General features: G+C 37.4%; 1 pseudogene; it reads left to right on the top strand.

Annotated features, from left to right (window-relative positions):
- Positions 1-19,980, top strand: part of LOC144335558 (endogenous retrovirus group K member 8 Gag polyprotein-like) — a 40,271-nt pseudogene continuing 20,291 nt past the window's right edge.

Raw genomic sequence — 19,980 nt, 5'->3', positions numbered from 1 at the left:
ATGGGGCAAACTAAAAGTAAATATGCCTCTTATCACAGCTTTATTAAAATTCTCTTAAAAAGAGGGAGAGTTAAAGGCTCTACAAAAAATCTAATTACGCTATTTCAAACAATAGAGCAATTTTGTCCATGGTTTCCGGAACAGGGAACCTTAGATCTAAAAGATTGGGAAAAAAATTGGCAAAGAATTAAAACAAGCAAGTAGGGAAGGTAAAATCATTCCGCTCACAGTATGGAATGATTGGGTCATTAAAGTAGCTTTAGAACCATTTCGAACAGAAGAAGATAGCGTTCCAATTTCTGATGTCCCTAAAAACTGTGCAGTAGATTGTGAAAAAGAGGCAGGGATAGAATCCCGGAAAGAAAAAGAAAGTTCACACTGTGAATGTGTATCAGAGCCGGTAATGGCTCAGTCAACGCAAAATGTTGATGATAATCAATTACAGGAGGTAATATATCCTGAAACGTTAAAATTAGAAGAAAAAATCCAGAATTAGCAGAGCCATCAGAGTCTAAACCACGTTGGCCAACTGCTCTTCCAGCAGCTGAGATGCCTGTAACTTTACAACCTCAAATGCAGGTTAAACAAGTACTAACTCCAAAAGAAGATCAAATAGGAAAAGATAGAGTCTCTGTCATGGCAATGCCAATCCAAATACAATGTCCACAATATCAGCCGGTAGAAAATAAGACCCAGCCGCCAGTAGTCTATCAATACTGGCCGCCAGCCGAACTGCAGTATCGGCAGCCCCCAGAAAATCCGTATGGACAGCCAGGAACATTTCCAGCGCCACAGGGCAGGGTGCCATATCAACCGCCCACCATGAGACTTAATCCTACAGCACCACCTAGTACACAGGGTAGTGCGTTACATAAAATTATTGATGAGGCAAGAAAACAAGCAGATATTGAGGCATGGCAATTCCCAGTAATATTAGAATCAAGACCACCTGGAGAAGGGGCCCAAGAGGGAGAGCTTCCCGTAGCTGAAGCCAGGTATAAGTCCTTTTCTATAAAAATACTAAAAGAAATGAAAGAAGGAGTAAAACAGTATGGACCCAACTCTCCTTACATGAGAACATTATTAGATTCCATTGCTCATGGACATAGACTCATCCTTATGATTGGGAGATTCTGGCAAAATCCTCACTCTCACCCTCTCAATTTTTACAATTTAAGACTTGGTGGATTGATGGGGCACAAGTACAGGTCTGAAAAAATAGGACTGCCAATCCTCCAATTAACATAGATGCAGATCAACTATTAGGAATAGGTCAAAATTGGAGCACTGTTGACCAACAAGTAATAATGCCAAATGAGGCCATTGAGCAAATCAGGGCTATCTGCCTTAGGACCTGGGAGAAAATCCAAGACCCAGGAACCGCCTGCCCCTCCTTTAATATAATAAGACAAGGCTCTAAAGAGCCCTACCCTGATTTTGTAGCAAGACTTCAAGATGCTGCTCAAAAGTCAATTACCAATGAAAATGCCCATAAGGTCATAGTGGAGTTGATGGCATATGAAAACGCCAATCCTGATTGTCAATCAGCCATTAAGCCATTAAAAGGAAGGGTTCCCACAGGATCAGATGTAATCTCAGAGTACATTAAAGCCTGTGATGGAATTGGAGGAGCTATGCATAAAGCTACGCTTATGGCTCAAGCAATCACAGGAGTAGCTTTAGGAGGACAAGTTAGAACATTTGGGGGAAAATGTTATAATTGTGGTCAAATTGGTCATCTAAAAAAGAATTACCTAATCTCAAATAAACCTTTAGAAAATGCTCTGACAGTATTTACTGATGGTTCCAGCAATGGAAAAGCAGCTTACACAGGGCCAAAAGAGTGAGTAATCAAAACTCAGTATCAATCAGCTCAAAGGGCAGAGATTGGTTGCAGTCATTACAGTGTTACAAGATTTTAATCAACCTGTTAATATTATATCAGATTCTGCATATGTAGTACAGGCTACAAGGGATGTTGAGACAGCTCTAATTAAATATAGCATGGATGATCAGTTAAACTAGTTGTTCAATTTATTACAACAAACTGTAAGAAAAAGGAATTTCCCATTTTATATTACTCATATTCAAGCACACACTAATTTACCAGGACCTTTAACTATAGCAAATGAACAAGCTGACTTACTGGTATCCTCTGCATTCTTAAAAGCACAAGAACTTCATGCTTTGACTCACGTAAATGCAGCAGGGTTAAAAAATAAATTTGATGTCACATGGAAACAGGCAAAATATATTGTACAACATTGCACCCAGTGTCAAGTACTACACCTGCCCACTCAAGAGGCAGGAGTTAATCCCAGAGGTCTGTGTCCTAATGCATTATGGCAAATGGATGTTACCCATGTACCTTCATTTGGAAAATTATCATATGTTCATGTAACAGTTGATACTTATTCACATTTCATATGGGCAACATGCCAGACAGGAGAAAGTTCTTCCCATGTTAAAAAACATTTATTATCTTGTTTTACTGTAATGGGAGTTCCAGAAAAATTTAAAACTGACAATAGACCAGGTTATTGTAGTAAAGCTTTCCAAAAATTCTTAAATCAGTGGAATATTACACATACAACAGGAATTCCTTATAATTCCCAAGGACAGGCCATAGTTGAAAGAACTAATAGAACACTCAAAACTCAGTTAGTTAAACAAAAAAAGGGGGAGACAGTAAGGAGTGTACCACTCCTCAGATGCAGCTTAATCTAGCACTCTATAGTTTAAATTTTTAAAACATTTATAGAAATCAGACTACTACTTCTGCAGAACAACATCTTACTGGTAAAAAGAACAGTCCACATGAAGGAAAACTGATTTGGTGGAAAGACAACAAAAATAAGACATGGGAAATAGGGAAGGTGATAACCTGGGGAAGAGGTTTTGCTTGTGTTTCACCAGGAGAAAATCAGCTTCCTATTTGGATACCCACTAAACATTTGAAATTCTACAATGAACCCATCAGAGATGCAAAGGAAAGCACCTCCACAGAGACGGAAACACCGCTATTGAGCACCATTGACTAACGAACAAGTCTTCATCGCCATGGCACATTTATATAGAGGAAAAGGGAGGGACAATGTTGCGGGAAGTCAGGGACCTTGAGTGCAGGGACTGGCTGAAGCCACGGCAGAAAAACATAAAATGTGAAGATTTCATGGACATTTATTAGTTCTCCCAAGTTAATACTTTTATAATTTCTTATGTCTGTCTTGACTTTAATCTCTTAAATTCCATCATCTTCTTTGTAAACTGAGGAGGGTATATGTCACCTCAGGACCCTGTGATGATTGCCTTAAACTGCACAAATTGTTTGTGGAGCATATGTGTTTGAACAATATGAAATCTGGGCATCTTGAAAAAAGAACAGGATAATAGCGATGTTCAGAGAACAAGGGAGGCAACCTTGAACTGGCCGCCGGTGAGCCGGACGGAACAGAGCCATATTTCTTCTCTTTTTAAATGCAAATAGGAGAAATATCGCTGAATTCTTTTTCTCAGCAAGGAACATCCCTGAGAAAGAGAATGCGCTCTGAGGGTAGGCCTATAAACGACCCCCTTGGAGGCGTGCCACTTTTTACGGTTGAAGCCGAAGGGATGAAATAAGCCCCAGCCTCCTGTAGCGCTCCCAGGCTTATTAGAATGAGGAAATTCCCACCTAATAAATTTTGGTCAGACAGGTTGTCTACTCTCAAACCCTGTTTTCTGATAAGATGTTATCAATGACTATGCATGCCCAAAATTTCATTTTTAATTTTAATTTTAACACCACCCTGTGATCTCATCCTGCCTCCACTTGCTTTGTGATATTCTATTACTTTGTGAAGTATGTAATCTCGGTGTCATGATGACAATGGTAGTTTTGTTAAAAAGAAAAGGGGGAAATGTGGGGAAAAGAAAAAGATAAGCCTGTTACTGTGTCTATATAGAAAGAAGTAGACATAAGAGACTCTATTTTGTTCTGTATTTGAGATGCTGTTAATCTGTGACCCTACCCCCAACCTTGTCCTTGCAAGAGACATGTGCTGTGGTAACTCAAGGTTTAATGGATTTTGGGCGTGCAGGGTGTGTCTTTGTTCCTAAAAAAGCTAGGTATTGTCCAAGGTTTATCCCCATGTGATAGGATGAAACAATGCTGCTAAAAAGGTTATATCTAGGCACAGGATTTTCCTTTAAACTTATTCATGTCACAGAGATCCTTGTTCTTATGTCTTACTGCTGATTTCCTCCCTAAAAACGATCCTATTGTCCTGCCACTCCCTTATCTTTAAGATGGTAAAGATAATTATCTATAAATACTAAGGGAACTCAGAGACCGGTGCCAGCGTGGGTCCTCTGTAAGCTGAGCGCTGGTCCCCTGGGCCCCCGCTTTTCTTTCTCTATACTTTGTCTCTGTGTCTTATTTCTTTTCTCAAGTCTCTCATTCCACCTAATGAGAAACACCCACAGGTGTGGAGGGGCAGGCCACCCCTTCAGAACCTTTCTTAGAACCAGCTTTGGAATGTGCGCATTCATCCAACAGAGTTCAACCTTTATTTAAATTCTGCCATTTGGAAACTCTGTTTTTGTTCATTCTATGAGTGGACGTTTGGGAGCTCATTGAGGTCAATGGTGAAAAAGTGAATACTGAAGGATAAAAACTAGAAGGAAGCCATCTGAGAAATGGCTTTATGATTTGTTCCTTTCTGATTTGTTCAGCAGTTTGGAAACAATGTTTCTGTAGAATCTGTGAAGAGATATTTTGAATCTCATTGAGTCCTGTGGTTCAAAAAGGAAATACTTTCTGATAAACGCCAGAATGAAACTTTCAGAGAAACTGCTTTCCCATGTTTGCTTTCATCTTACAGAGTTATACTGTTCTTTGGATTCAGCAGTTTGGAAAAACTTTTTTTGTCCATTGTGCAAATAGACATTTGAAACCTCATGAGACCAAAGATGAAAAAGCGAATATCCCATGGTGAAAACTAGAAAGAACCTAAACAAGAAACTGCTTTGTTATGTGTACATTCATCTTAAACAATTAAACCTTTATTTTCATTCAGCATTTTGGAAACACTGCTTTTGTAGATTGTGCAAAAGGATATTTTGGAGTGCACTGAGGCCAATCATGGAAAAGGAAACATTTTCAGATAAAAACAAGAAAGAAGCTTTCAGAGAAATGACTGTGGGCTGTGTGCATTCATGTCACAGAGTTCAACCTTTCTTTGTATTCAGCAGTTTTGAAACACTGTTTATCTCCATTATATGAATGGGCATTTGGGAGCTCATTGAGGTCAATGGCAAAAAAGTGAATATCCCTCTATAAAAACAAAAAGGAAGCTATCTGAGAAACTGCTTTGTGATGTGTCCATTCATCTCACAGAGTTAAACCTTTCTTTTCATTCAACAGTTTAGAAACACTGTTTTTGAATCTACAAAGGGATATTTTGGAGCGCATTGAGTCCTATGGTCCAAAAGGAAACATCTTCAGACGAACCCTAGAAAGAAGCTTTCTGGAAAACTGCTTTGTGATGTGTGCATTCATCTCCCAAAGCCAAACGTTTCTTTGGATTCAGAAGTTTGGAACACACTGTTTTTGTCCCTTCTCTAGGTGACCATTTGGGAGCTCATTGAGGTCAGTGGTGAAAAAGTAAATGCCCAAGGATAAAAACTACAAGGAAGCTGTGGGAACCTGCTTTGTGATGTGTACATTCATCTTGCAGACTTAAACCTTACTTTTCATTCAGCAGCTTGGAAAAAACTGTTTCTGTAGAATGTGTGAAAAGATATTTGGGAGCCCATTGAAGCCTATGGTGAAAAATGAAACAACTTCACATAAAAACAAGAAATAAGCTTTCTGAGAAACTGCTTTGTGAAGTGTGCATTCATCTCACAGAGTTAAACCTTTCTTTGGATTCAGCAGTTTGGAAACAGTTTTTGTCCATTGTGCGAATGGACATTTGGGAGCTCATTGAGGACATGGCGAAAAACCAATAACCTAGAATAAAAACAAGAAGGAAGCTATCTGAGAAACCACTTTGGGATGTGAGCATTCATCTTGTGGAGTTAAACCTTTATTTTCCTTCAGCAGTTTGGAAACACTATTTTTCTAGAATCTGCAAACGGATATTTGGGATAACTTTGAGGCCTATGATGAAAATGGAAACATCTTCAGATAAAAACTAGATAGAAACTCTGAGAAACTGCTTAGTGATGCATGCATTCGCCTCACAGAGTTAAACCTTTCTTTGCATTCAGCAGTTTGGAGACACTGTTTTCGTCCCTTCTGTGAGTGGACACTTGGGAGCTCATTGAGGCCAATGGCCAGAAAGTGAATACTGCAGGATAAAAACTAGATGAAAGCTATCCGAGAAACTGCTTGTGGTGTGTGCCTTAATCCTGCAGAGTTAAAGCTTTCTTTTCCTTCAGCAGTTAGAAACTCTGTTTTTGTAGAATGTGTGAAGGGATATTTGGGAGCACATGAGGTCTATCTTTAAAAAAAGCAATAAAGAAAGAAGCTTTCTGAGAACCTGCTTTGTGAAGCGTGCATTCACCTCACAGAGTTCAACTTTTCTTTGGATTCTGCAGTTTGGAAACTCTGCTTTTGTCCATTCTACCAATGGTCATTTGGGAGCCCATTGAGGTCGATGTTGAAAAAGCAAATACTTAAGGATAAAAACTAGAATGAAGCTATCTTAGAAACCACTTTCTGATGTGTACTTTCATCTCACAGAGTTAAATCCTTCTTTTCATTCAGCAGTTTGGAAACACTGTTTTTGTAGAATCTACAAGGGATATTTTGTAATGCATTGAGTCCTGTGGTGAAAAAGGAATCATCTTCAGAAAAACACTAGAAAGAAGGTTTCTGAGAAACTCCTTTGGATTAGTGCATTCATCTCACAAAGTTAAACAGTTTTTTGGATTCAGCAGTTTGGAAACAATGTTTTTGTCCATTCTGCAATGGATATTTGGGAGCTCATTGAGGCCAAAGGTGAAAAAGCTAATATCACAGGGAAAAAACCAGAAGGATGCTATCTGAGAAAACGATTTGTGATGTGTGCATTCATCTCACAGAGATAAAAGTTTCCTTTCATTCAGCAGTTTCAACACACTGTTTTTGCAGAATCTGTGAAGGGATATTTTAGAGTGCATTGAGGCCTGTGAAAGAGGAAACACCTTTAGATAAAAACAAGGAAGAAACTTTCTGTGAGAGTGCTTTGTGATGTGTGTATTCATCTCACAAAGTTAAACCACTCTTTGGATTCACCAGTTTGGAAATACTGTTTTGTCCATTCTGTGATTGGACATTTTGAAACTCATGGAATCCAATGGCAAAGAAAAAAAGGTATCACAATAAAATCTAGAAGGAAGGTATCTGAGAAATTGCTTTGTGATATTTGCATTCATCTCGTGGAGTTGAACATTTCTTTTCACTTACTTTTTTTGAAAGACTGTTTTGTAGAATCTGTGAACGGATATATTGGAGTGTCTTGAGTCCTATGGTGAAACAGGAAATATCATCACATAAAAGCTAGAAAGAAGCATTCTGAGAAACTGCTTTGTGAAGTGTGCATTCATCTCACAGAGGTAAACATTTCTTTGAATTCAGCAGTTTCAAAACACTGTTTTTGTCCATTCTGTGAATGGACATTTGAGAGCTTATGGAGGCCAAATTCATAAAAGTGAATATCCCAGGATAAAAACTAGAAGGAAACTCTCTGAGAAATCACTTTGTGATGTGTGCATTCATCTAAAAAAATTCAACCTTTCCTTGGATTCAGTAGTTTGGAAACACTATTTTGTAGTATCTGTGAAGGGGTATTGGGAGCGCATTGAGGCCTACTGTGAAAAAGGAAACATCTTCAGATAAAAAATGGACAGAATCTTTCTGAGAAACTGTTGAGATGTGTGAATTCATCTCACAGAGTTAAACCTTTCTTTGGATTCAGCACTTTGGAAAAACTGTTTTCCTCCATTCTGCGAGTGGACATTTGGGAACTTATTGAGTCCAATGGTGAAAAAGAGAACACCCAAAGATAAAAACTAGAAGGAAGCTGTCTGAGAAACTGTTTTGTGATGTGTGCACTCATCTAGCAGAGTTAAAACTTTCCTTTCTTTCAGCAGTTTGGAAACACTGTTTTTGTTGAATCTATGAAGGGATGTTTTGGAGCGCATTGATTCCTATGCTGAAAAAGGAATCGTCTTCAGATAAACACTAGAATGAAGTTTTCTGAGAAACTGATTTGTGATGATTCATCTCAGAATCATCTCAGAGAGTTAAACCTTTCTTAGGATTCAGCAGTTTGGAAACACTGTTTTTGTCCATTCTGCAAGTGGACATTTTTGAGCTCATTGAGGCCAATGATGAAAGAGCGTATATTCCAGGATAAAACTAGAAGGAAGCTGTCTGAGAAACCACTTTGTGATATGTGCATTCATCTTGCAGAGTTAAATTTTCTTTTACATTCAGCAATTTGGAAAAACTCTTTTTGTAGAATGTGTGAAATGGTATTTGGAACTGCAATGAGGCCTGTGGTGAAAAAGGAAATATCTTCAGATAAAAACAAGAAAGAAGCTTTCTGAGAAACTGCTTTAGGACGTGCTCATTGGTCTCACAAAGTTAAAAAATTCTTTGGAGTCAGCCATTTGGAAACACTGTTTTTTTTAATTCTTCCAATGGACATTGGGGATCTCAATGAGACCAGTGGAGAAAAAGTGAATATCCCATGATAAAAGCAAGAATGAAGCTTTCTGAGAAACTGCTTGGTGATGTGAGTATTCATCTCGCACAGTGAAACACATCTTTTTGCAGAGTTAAACCTTTCTTTTCATTTTGCAGTTTGGAAACACTGTTTTTGTAGAATCTGTGAAGGGATATTTGGGAGCGCATTGAGGTCTACATGAAAACGGAAAAACATTCAGATAAAAACACTAAGAAGCTTTCTGAGAAACTGCTTTGTGTTGTGTGCATTCATCTCACAGAGTCAAACATTTCTTTGGATTCAGTAGTTTGGAAACACTGTTTTTGTCCTTTCAGCAAATGGACATTTGGGAGCTCATTGAGGTCAAAGATGAAAAAGTGATTATCCCAGGATAGAAAATAGAAGGAACCTATCTGAGAAACCTCTTTGTGATGTGTACATTCATATCCCAGAGTTAAACCTTTCTTTTCATTCACTAGTTTGGAAACACTGTTTTTGTAGAATGTGCAAGAAGATATTTGGGAGCACACTGAGGCCTATGGTGAAAAAGGAAACATCTTCAGATAAAAATAAGAAAAAAGTATTGTGATAAACTGCTTTGTGATCTGTGCATGCATTTCACAGAGTTAAACATTTCTTCGGATTCAGCAGTTTGGTAACACTATTTTTGTGCATTGTGCAAATGGACTTTTGGGAGCTCATTGCGGATAATTGCCGAAAACGTGAATATCCTACGATCAAAACAAGAAGGAAGCTATCAGAGAAACTACTTTGTGACATGAGCATTCACCTCTCAGAGGTAAATGTTAATTTTCATTCAGCAGTTTGGAAACACTATTTTTGTAGAATCTGTGAAGGGATATTTGTGAGTGTACCGAGGCCTATGTTGAAAAAGGAAACATTTTCAGTTTAAAAACTGGAAAGAAGCTTTCTGAGAAACTGCTTTGTGTTGTGTGCATTCATCTCACAGAGCTAAACGTTTCTTTTGATTCAGCAGTTTGAAGACACAATTTTTCCCCATTATACGAATAGATATTTTGGAACTCCTTGGGGCCAATTGCGAAAAACTGAATATTTCTGGATAAAAAACTAGAAGGAAGCTATCTGAGAAACTGCTTTGTGATGTGTGAATTCATCTTTCAGAATTAAAACTTTTTTTTATTCAGCAGTTTGGAAACACTGTTTTTGTAGAATGTGCGAAGGGATATCTTTGAGCATACTGAGGCATAACATGAAAAAGGAAACAGGTTCAGATAAGAACAAGAAAGAAGCTTTCTGAGTAACTGCTGTGTGATGTGTGTGTTCATCTCACAGAATTAAACTTTCTTAGGATTCAGCAATTTGGAAACACTGTTTTTGTCCATTCTGTGATTAAATATTTGGGAGTTCAGTGAGGCCAGTTGTGAAAAAGAGAATACACATGGATAAAAGCTAGAAGGAAGCCATCTGAGAAAGTGCTTTGTGATATGTACATTCATCATGCAAACTTAAACATTTCTGTTCATTCAGCAGTTTGGAAACACTGTTTTTCTACAATGTGTGAAGGGATATTTGGGAACACATTAAGGCCTATTTTAAAAACAGAAGCATCTTCAGATAAAAGGAAGAAGGGAGCGTTCTGAGAAACTGCTTTGTGATGTGTGCATTCATCTCAGAGTTCATCCTTTCTTTCAGTTCAGCAGTTTGGAAACACCATTATTGTCCATTCTGTGAAAGGACATTTGGGTACTCATTGATGCCAATTGTAAAAAAGTGAATACCCAAGGACAAAAACTATAGGGAAGCTATATGAGAAATTGCTTTGTGATGTGTACCTTCGTCTCACAGAGTTAAATCTCTCTTTTCATCTTGTAGTTTCTAAACACTGGTTTTGTGGAATGTGTAAAGGGATATTTGGGAGAATATTGAGGTCTATGGTGAAAAAGGAAACGTCTTCACATTAAAACTAGAAAGAACCTTTCTGAGAAACTGCTCTGTGATGTGTGAATTCATCTCACAGAGGTAAATCTGTGTTTGGATTGAGCAGTTTGGAACATGTTTTTGTGCATTCTTCACATGGACATTTCGGGGTTCATTGAGGCCAATGGCGAAAAAGCCAATATGCCAGGATAAAATCTAGAAGGAAGCTACCTGAGAAATTACTTTCTGATGTCTGCATTCATCTCATGGAGATAAAACTTCCTTTTCACTCAGCAGTTTGAAAACAGTTTTTGTAGAATCTGAGAAGGAATATTTGGGAGTTCATTGAGGCCTATGGTGAAAAAGGAAGATCTTCAGATAAAAAGTAGTAAGAATTTCTCTGAGAAACTGCATTGTGATGTGTACATTTATCTCACAGAGTGAAACATTTCTTTTGTTCAGCAGGTTGGAAACACAGTGTTTGTCCATTCTGCAAATGGAGGATTTCAGAGCTCATTGAGGCCAATGGCAGAAAAGTGAATATCCCAGGATAAAAACAAGAAAAATGCTAGCTGCGAATCTGTTTTGTGATGTGTGCATTCACTTCCCAGAGTTACACCAATCTATCATTCAGCAGTTTGGAATAACTTTTTTTTGGTAGTATGTGTGAAGGAATATTTGGGAGTACACTGGCTCCTATGGTGAAAAAGGAAACATCTTCAGATAAAAGCTAGTAAGAAGCTTTCTGAGAAACTGCATTGTAATGTGTGCATTCATTTCACAGAGTTAAACATTTCTTTTCTTCAGCTGGTAGAAATAAAGTTTTTGTCCATTCTGCAAAGGAGATTTTGAAGCTCATTGAGGCCAATGGCAGAAAAAAGGAATATCCCAGGATAAAAACAAGAAAAATGCTATCTGAGAAACTGTTTTGTGATGTGTGCATTTACCTTGCAGAGTTAAGCCAATCTTTCATTCAGCAGTTTGGAATCACTTTTTTTGTAGAATGTATGAAGGAATAATTGGGGGTGCATTGGTGCCTATGGTGAAAAAGGAAACATCTTCAGATAAAAACTAGTAAGAAGTTTTTTGAGAAACTGCATTGTGATGTGACCATTCATCTCACAGAGTTAAACATTTCTCTTTTTCAGCTGGTTGGAAGCATGGTATTTGTCCATTCTCCAAATGGAGATTTCAGAGCTCATTGAGGCCAATGGAAGACAAGCTAATATGCAAGGATAAAAACTGGAAGGAAGCTAAGAAATCGCTTTGTGATGTGTGCATTCACCTCACTGAGATAAACTTTTCATTTCACTCAGCAGGTTAAAAACACTATATTTGTAGAATCTAGGAAGGAATATTTGGGAGCGCATTGAGGCCTATGGTGAAAAAGGAAGTATCTTCAGGTAGAAACAAGAAAAATAGCTTTCTGACAAACTACTTTGTGATGTATGTTTTCATCCCACAGAAATAAACCGTTCTTTGGATTTAGCACTTTGGAAACACTGTTTTTGTCCATTCCGAAGTGGACATTTGGGAGCTCATTGAGGCCAGTGGTGAAAAAGCAAGTGTTCCAGGTTAGTAACTAGGTTGAAGTTACTGAGAAACCATTTGCAATGTGAACATTCATCTTGCAGGGTTAAAACTTTCTTTTCATTCAGGAGTTTGGTAAAACTGTTTTTGGAGAATCTGCAAAGGGATATTTGGGAGCACTTTGAGGCCTATGTTGAAAAAGGAAACATCTTCAAATAAAAACTAAAGAAGCATTTGGAGAAACTGCTTTGTGATGTGTGCATTCATCTCACAGAGTTAAACCATTTTTTGGATTCAGCAGTTTGCATACACTGTTTTTGTCCATTCTGCAAATGACATTTGGGAGCTTATTGATGCCAAAGGTGAAACAATAAATATTCCAGGATAAAAACTAGAAGGAAGCTCTCTGAGAAACATCTTTGTGATGTGTGCATTCGTCTCTCAGAGTTAAATATTTCTATTCATTCAGCAGTTTGGAAACATCATTTGTGTAGAATGTGCAAAAGGATATTTGTGAGGACATGGAGATGTAAAGTGAAAAGAAAAGGGTATCATTTTCAGATAAAAATAAGAAAGAATCTGATAAACTGCTTTGTGATCTGTGCATGCATCTCACAGAGTTAAACATTTCTTTGGATTCAGCAGTTTGGAAATAGTGGTTTTGTCCATTGTGTGAATGGACATTTGGGAGCTCATTGCAGATAATTGATGAAAATGTGAATATCTCATGATAAAAACAAGAAGGAAGATATCAGAGAAACCATTTTGTGATGAGAGCATTCACCTCTTAGAATTAAATGTTTCTCTTCATTCAGCAGTTGGGAAACACTATTTTTGTATAATCTGCAAAGGGATATTTTGGAGCACATTGGGTCCTAGAGTGAAAAAGGAAACATCTTCAGATAAATGCTAGAAAGAAGTTTTTTGAGAAACTGCTTTGTGATGTCTGCATTTGTGTCATAGACTTAAATTTTTTTTTTTTTTTGATTCAGTAGTTTGGAAGCACTGTGTTTCTCCATTCTTCAATTGGACATTTAGGGACTCCTTGAGGCCAAATGTGAAAAAGAGAATTCCACAGAAAAAAAACTAGAAGGAAGCTCTCTTAGAAAATGATTTGTGATGTGTGCATTCATCTTACAGAGTTAAAAATTTCTTTTCATTCAGCAGTTTGGAAACACTGTTTTTGTAAAGTGTGCAAAGAGGTATTTGGGAGCACATAGAGGCCTATGATGAAGAAGGAAACATCTTCAGATAAAAATAAGAAATAAGCATTCTGAGAAACTGCTTTGTGCTGTGTGCATTCATCTCAAAAAGTTAAACTTTCTTTAGATTCACCAGTTTGGAAACAGTGTTTTTGTGCTTTCTATGAGGGGACCTATAGGAGCTCAATGAAGCCAATGGCAAAAAAGTGAATACCCCAGGATAAAAACTAGAAAGACACTATCTGAGAAACTGTTTTGTGATGTGTGCATTCATCCTGCACAGTTAAACCTTTCTTTTGATTCAGCAGTTTAGAAACACTGTTTTTGTATAATCTGTGAAGGGATATTTGAGAGTACATTGAGGTTTATTTTGAAAACAAAAACATCTTCAGATAAAAGCAAGACAGGAGCTTTCTGAGAAACTGCTTTGTGGTGTGTGCATTCATCTCACAGAGCTAAACCATTGTTTGGATTTAAAATTCGGAAACACTGTTTTTCTCCATTCTGGAAGTGGGCGTTTGGGAGTTCATTGAGGCTAAAAGCAACAAAGTGAATTTCGCAGAAAAAAAACTAGAAGGAAGCTATCTGAGAAACTGGCTTGTGATGTGTGCATTCAACTCACAGAGTTAAATCTTTTTCATTCAGCAGTTTGGAAACACTGTTTTTGAAGAATGTGTGAAGGGATATTTGGGAGTGCATTGTGGCCTATAGCGAAGAAGGAAAAAAAAATTCAGATAAAAATAAGCAAGCAGCTTTCTGAGAAACTGCTTTTTAATGTGTGCATTCATTTCACAGAGCCAAATCTTTCTTTGTATTCAGCAGTATGGAAACACTGTTTTTGTCCACTCTGCAAGTGACCATTTGGGAACTCACTGAGGCCAATGGTGAAAAAGGAAATGCCCAAGGACAAAAGCTAGAAGGAAGTTATTTGATAACCTGATTTGTGATGTGTGCATTCATCTTACAGAGTTAAAAATTTATTTTCATTCAGCAGTTTAGAAAACACTTTCTGTAGAATGTGCGAGGAATATTTGGGAGTGCATTGAGGCCTATAGAGAAAAAGGAAATGCCTTCAGATAAACGCCTGAAAGAAGCTTTCTGGGAAACTGCTTTCTGATGTGTGTGTTCATCTCACAGAGTTAAACCTTTCTTTGAATTCAGCAGTTTGGAAATGCTGTTTTTGTCAATTGTGCAAGTGGACATTTGGGAACTCATTGAGGCCAATGGCAAAAATGGGAATACCATAGGCTAAAAACAATAAGGAAGCTATTTGAGAAACTGCTTTATCTTGTGAGCATTCATCTTGTGGAGGTAAACCTTACTTTTCATTCAGCAATTTGGAAACACTGTTTTTGTAGAATGTGCAAAGGGATATTCGGGATCGCATTGAGGACTATGGTGAAAAAGGAAACATCTTCAGATGAAAACTAGAGAGCAGCTGTCTGAGAAACCGCTTAGTGATGTGTGCTTTCGTCTCACAGAGTTAAAGCTTTCTTTGCATTCAGCAGTTTCATAACACTGTTTTGTCCATTCTGCAAGTGGTCATTGGGGAACTCATTGAGGTCAATTGTGAGAAAAGGAATACTCAAGGATAAAAACTAGAAGGACAGTATCTGAAAAATCGTTTTGTGATGTGTGCATTCATCTCACAGAGTTAAATCTTTCTTTCCATTCAGCATTTTGGAAGCACTGTTTTTGTAGAATCTATGAGGGAATATTTTGGAGTGCATTGAGTCCTATGGTGGGAAAGGAAACAGCTTCAGAGAAATGCTAGAAAGAAGTTTTCTGAGAAACTGTTTGTGATGTGTGCATTCATTTCACAGAGTTAAACCATTCTTTGGATTCAGCAGTTTGGAAACACTCTTTTTGACCATTCTGAAAGTGGACATTTTTGAGCTCATTGAGACCAGTGGTGAAAAAGGGAATATTCTAGGATAAAAACTGCAAGAAAGATATCTAAGAAACAGCTTTATGATGTCTGCATTCATCTTACAGAGTTAAACCTTTCTTTTCATTCAGGAGTTTGGAAAAACTGTTTTTGTAGAATGTGTGAAATGACATTTTGGAGCTCATTAAGGCCAATGGCAAATAAACAAATATCTCAGGATAAAAACTAGAAGCAAGCTGTCTGAGAAATTGCTTTGTGATGTTTACATTCATCTCCCAGAGTTAAAGCTTTCTTTTCATTCAGCCGTTTGGAAAAACTTTTTATAGAATCTGTGAAGGGATATTTTTTAGTGTGTTAAGGACTATGGCGAAAAAGAACATATCCTCAAATAAAAACTAGAAAGAAGTTTTCTGACAAAACTGAATTGTGATGTGTACATTCACCTCAGAGTGTTAAATATTTCTTTGGATTCAGAAGGTTTGATAAACTGTTTTGTCTATTCTATGAAGGGACATTTTGGAGCTCATTGAGACCAATGGCAAAAAAGTGAATACCCAAGGCTAAAAATTACAAAGAAGCTATATGAGAAACCACTTGGTGATTAGTGCATTCATCTCAAAGAGGTAAACCTTTGTTGTCATTCAGCAGTTTGGAAACGCTGATGTTTTTGTAGAATCTGTGAAGGGATATTTGGGAGCACACAAGGCCTATCATGAAAAATGAAACATCTTCAGATAAAAACAAGAAAGAAGTTTTCTGAGAACCTGCTTTTGAAGTGTGCACTAATCTCACATAGTTCTACCTTTCTTTGGATTCAGCAGTTTGGAAACACTGTTTTTGTCCATTCTGCAAGTGGACATTTGGGAGCTCATTAAGTCAAATTGGGAATAAGTGAATATCCCAGGATAAAAACTAAAAGGAAACCATCTGAGAAATCACTTTGTGATGTTAACATTCATCTCACAGAGTTAAAGTTTCTTTTCATTCAGCCATTGGAAAAACTGTTTTTGTAGAACCTGTGAAGGGATAATTGGGAGTGCATTGAGGCCTATGGTGGAAAAGGATATATCTTCATATGAAAACTAGAAAGAAGCTTTCTGAGAAACTGCTTTGTGATGTGTGCATTCATCTCACAGTGTTAAATATTCATTTGCATTCAGTAGGTTGGATAAACTTTAAGTCCATTCTGCCAGTGGATATTTCGGAGCTTATTGAGGCCACAGATGAAAGGGCAAATATCCCATGATAAAAACAAGAAGGAAGCTTTCTGAGAAACCACTTTGTGATATGAGCATTCATCTTGTGGAGTTAAAATTGTCTTTTCATTCAGCAGTTTGAAAACATTGTTTTTGTAAAACCTGTGAAGGGATATTTGGGAGTGCATTGAGGTCTATGGTGAAAAAGCAAACACCTTCAGATAAAAGCAAGAAAGAAACTTCCTGAGAAACTGATTTGTGAAGCATCCATTTATCTAACAGAGTTAAACCATTCTATGGATTCTGCAATGTGGAAACACTGTTTTATTTGTTCTGTGATTGGATATTTGGAAACTAATTGAAGCCAATGGCGAATAAGCAAATATGCCAGGATAAAAACCAGAAGGAAGTTATCTGAGAAATCGCTTTATGATGTTTGCATTCATCTCGCTAAGTTAAACAATTCTTTTCATTCAGCAGTTTGGAAAAACAGTTTTTGTAGAATCTGTGAAGGGATATTTGTTAGCTCATTGAGGCCTATGGTGAAAATGGAAATATCTTCAAATGAAAAGTAGAAAGAAGTTTTCTGAGAAACTGCTTTGTGATGTGTACATTCATCTCACAGAATTAAACACTTTTTTGGATTTGGCAGGTTGGATAAACTGTTTTTGTCCATTCTGCCAATGGACATTTCGGAGCTCACTGAGGCCAAAGATGAAAAAGAGAATATCCCAGGATAAAAACTAGAAGGAAGCTATCTGAGGATCCGCTTTGTGATGTGTGCATTCAATTCACAGAGTTAAACCTTTCTTTTCATTCAGCGGTTTGGAAACACTGTTTTAGTAGAAACTGGGAAGGGAAGTTTGGGTGCACTTTGAGGACTATGGTGAAAAAGAAACACCTTCAGAAACGCTAGAAAGAATTTTTCTGAGAAACTGTTGTGATATGTGCATTCATCTCACAGAGTTAAGCCTTTCTTTCAATTCATCAGTTTGGAAACGTTGATTTTGTCCATTCTGCAAATGGACATTTGGGAGCTCATTGTGTCCAACAGCAAAGAAGTGATTATACCAGGATAAAAATAAGAAGGAATCTATCTGAGTCATTGCTTTGTGATGTGTGCATTCATCTCACAGGGATAAAACTGTCTTTTCATTCAGCAGTTTGGAAACACTGTTTTTGTAGAATCTGCAAAGGGAAATATGGGTATGCATTGAGGCACACCCATATTTCCCTTTGCAGATTCTACAAAATGGAAGTATCTTTACATTAAAATTAAAAGAAACTTTCTGAGGAACTTCTTTGTGATGTGTGCATTCATCTCAGAGAGTTAAACATTTCTTTGGATTCAGCAGCTTGAAAACACTGTTTTTGTCCATTGTGCGAATGGACATTTTGAAACCCATTGTGGCAAATGGTGAAAAAGTGAATATCCAATCATTAAAACAAGAAGGAAGCTATCTGAGAAACCTCTTTGTGTTGTGAGCATTCATTTCATGGAGATAACATTTCTTTTCATTCAGCAGTTTTTAAACAATGTTTTTGTAGCATCTGCTAATGGAAATTTTAGCACATTGAGGCCTATGGTGAAAAAGGAAACATCCTCAGATAAAACTAATAAGAAGCTTTCTCAGAAAGTACTTTGACTTGTGTGAATTCATCTCACAGAGTTAAACATTTCTTTGGATTCAGCAGTTTGGAAACACAGTTTTTTTTCCATTCTACAAATCGAAATTTGGGAGATCATGGAGGCCAAAAGTGAGAGAGCAAATTTCATTGGATAAAAAGAACAAGGAGGCTAACTGAGAAACCGCTTTGTGATGTGTGCATTCATCTCACAGAATTAAGCTTTCCTGTTCATTCAGCAGTTTTGAAACACTGTTTTTGTAGCATCTACCAGGGGATATTTTGGAGTGCGTTGCATACTATTATGAAAAAGGAAACTCCTTCAGATAAACACTAGAAAGAAGCTTTCTGAGAAACTGCTTGTGATGTGTATATTCATCTCACAGTGTTAAACCGTTCTTTGATTCAGCAGTTTGGAAACACTGTTTTTGTTCATTATGCAAGTGGACATTTTTGAGCTAATTGAGGCTAATGGTGAAAAAGCGAATATTCCAGGATAAAAACTACAAGAAACTATCTGAGAAACTACTTTGTGATGTGTGCCTTCATCTTGCAGAGTCAAACCTTTGTTTTTATCCAGCAGTTTGAAAAACCTGCTTTTGGAGAATGCATGAAAGGACATTTGGGAGTGCAATGAGGCCAACGGTGAAAAAGGAATCATCTTCAGATAAAAACGAGGAAGTTTTCTGAGAAACTTATTTGTGAATTGTGCATTCATCTCACAGAGTTCAACCTTTCTTTGGACTCAGTAATTTGGAAACTCTGTTTTTGTCCTATGGGTGAATGGATATTTCAGAGCTCTTTGGGGCTAAAGGTGAAAAATGGAATATCACAGGATAAAAACTAGAAGGGAGCTATATGAAAAACCGCTTGGTGATGAGTGCATTCATCTTGAAGAGTTAAACCTTTCTTTTTCATTAAGCAGTTTGGAAACACTATTTTTGTAGAATCTGTGAAGGGATATTTGGGAGTGCATGAGGCCTATCATGAAAAATGAAACATTTTCAGATAAAAACCAGGAAGAAGTTTTCTGAGAACCTGCTTTGTGAAGTGTGCATTCATCTCACAGAGTTCAACCTTTCTTTGCATGCAGCAGTTTGGAAACACTGTTCATATCCATTGTATGAGAGGACGTTTGGGAGCTCCTTGAGGCCAATTGCAAAGAAGAGAATACTGAAGGATAAAAACTAGAGGGAAGCCATCTGAGAAACTGCTTCATGATGAGTACATTCATCTCACTAAGTTAAATTTTTGATTTCATTCAGTGGATTATAAACACTGTTTTTGTAGAATCTGGGAAGTTTATTTGGGAGTGCATTGAGGCCTATGGTGAAAAAGGAAACATCTTCAGATAGAAGCAAGAAAGAAGCTTTCTGAGAAACTGCTTTGTTATGTATGCATTCATCTGACAAAATTAAACCTTTATTTGAATTCGGCAGTTTGGAAACACTGCTTTTGTCCATTTGGACATTTGGGAGCTCACTGAGGTCATTGGCAAAAAAGCGAATATCACATGATGGAAAAAAAGAAGGAAGCTATCTGAGAAACTGCTTTGTGATGTGAGCATTCATCTCGTGGAGTGAAACATATCTTTTGCAGAGTTAAACCTTTCTTTTTGTTCAGCAGTTTGGAAACTGCTTTTGTAGAATCTGTGAAGGGATATTTGGGAGCACATTGAGGCCTATGGTAAAATAAAAAACATCTTCAGACAAAAACTAGTAAGAAGCATTCTGAGAAACTTCTTTGTGTTATATGCATTCATCTCACAGAGTTAAACATTTATTTGGATTCTGCAGTTTAGAAACACTGTTTTTGTCCTTTCAGCAAATGGACATTTGGGAGCTCAATGAGACCAAACGTGAAAAAGCAATTATCCCAGGATAGATACTAGAAGGAAGCTATCTGACAAACCTCTTTGTGATGTGTGCCTTCATCTCTCAGAG

This window comes from Macaca mulatta, chromosome 16 (assembly GCF_049350105.2).
Source record: "Macaca mulatta isolate MMU2019108-1 chromosome 16, T2T-MMU8v2.0, whole genome shotgun sequence".
In the NCBI taxonomy this organism is placed as follows: domain Eukaryota; kingdom Metazoa; phylum Chordata; class Mammalia; order Primates; family Cercopithecidae; genus Macaca; species Macaca mulatta.
This window is presented reverse-complemented; position numbering and strand designations above follow the sequence as displayed.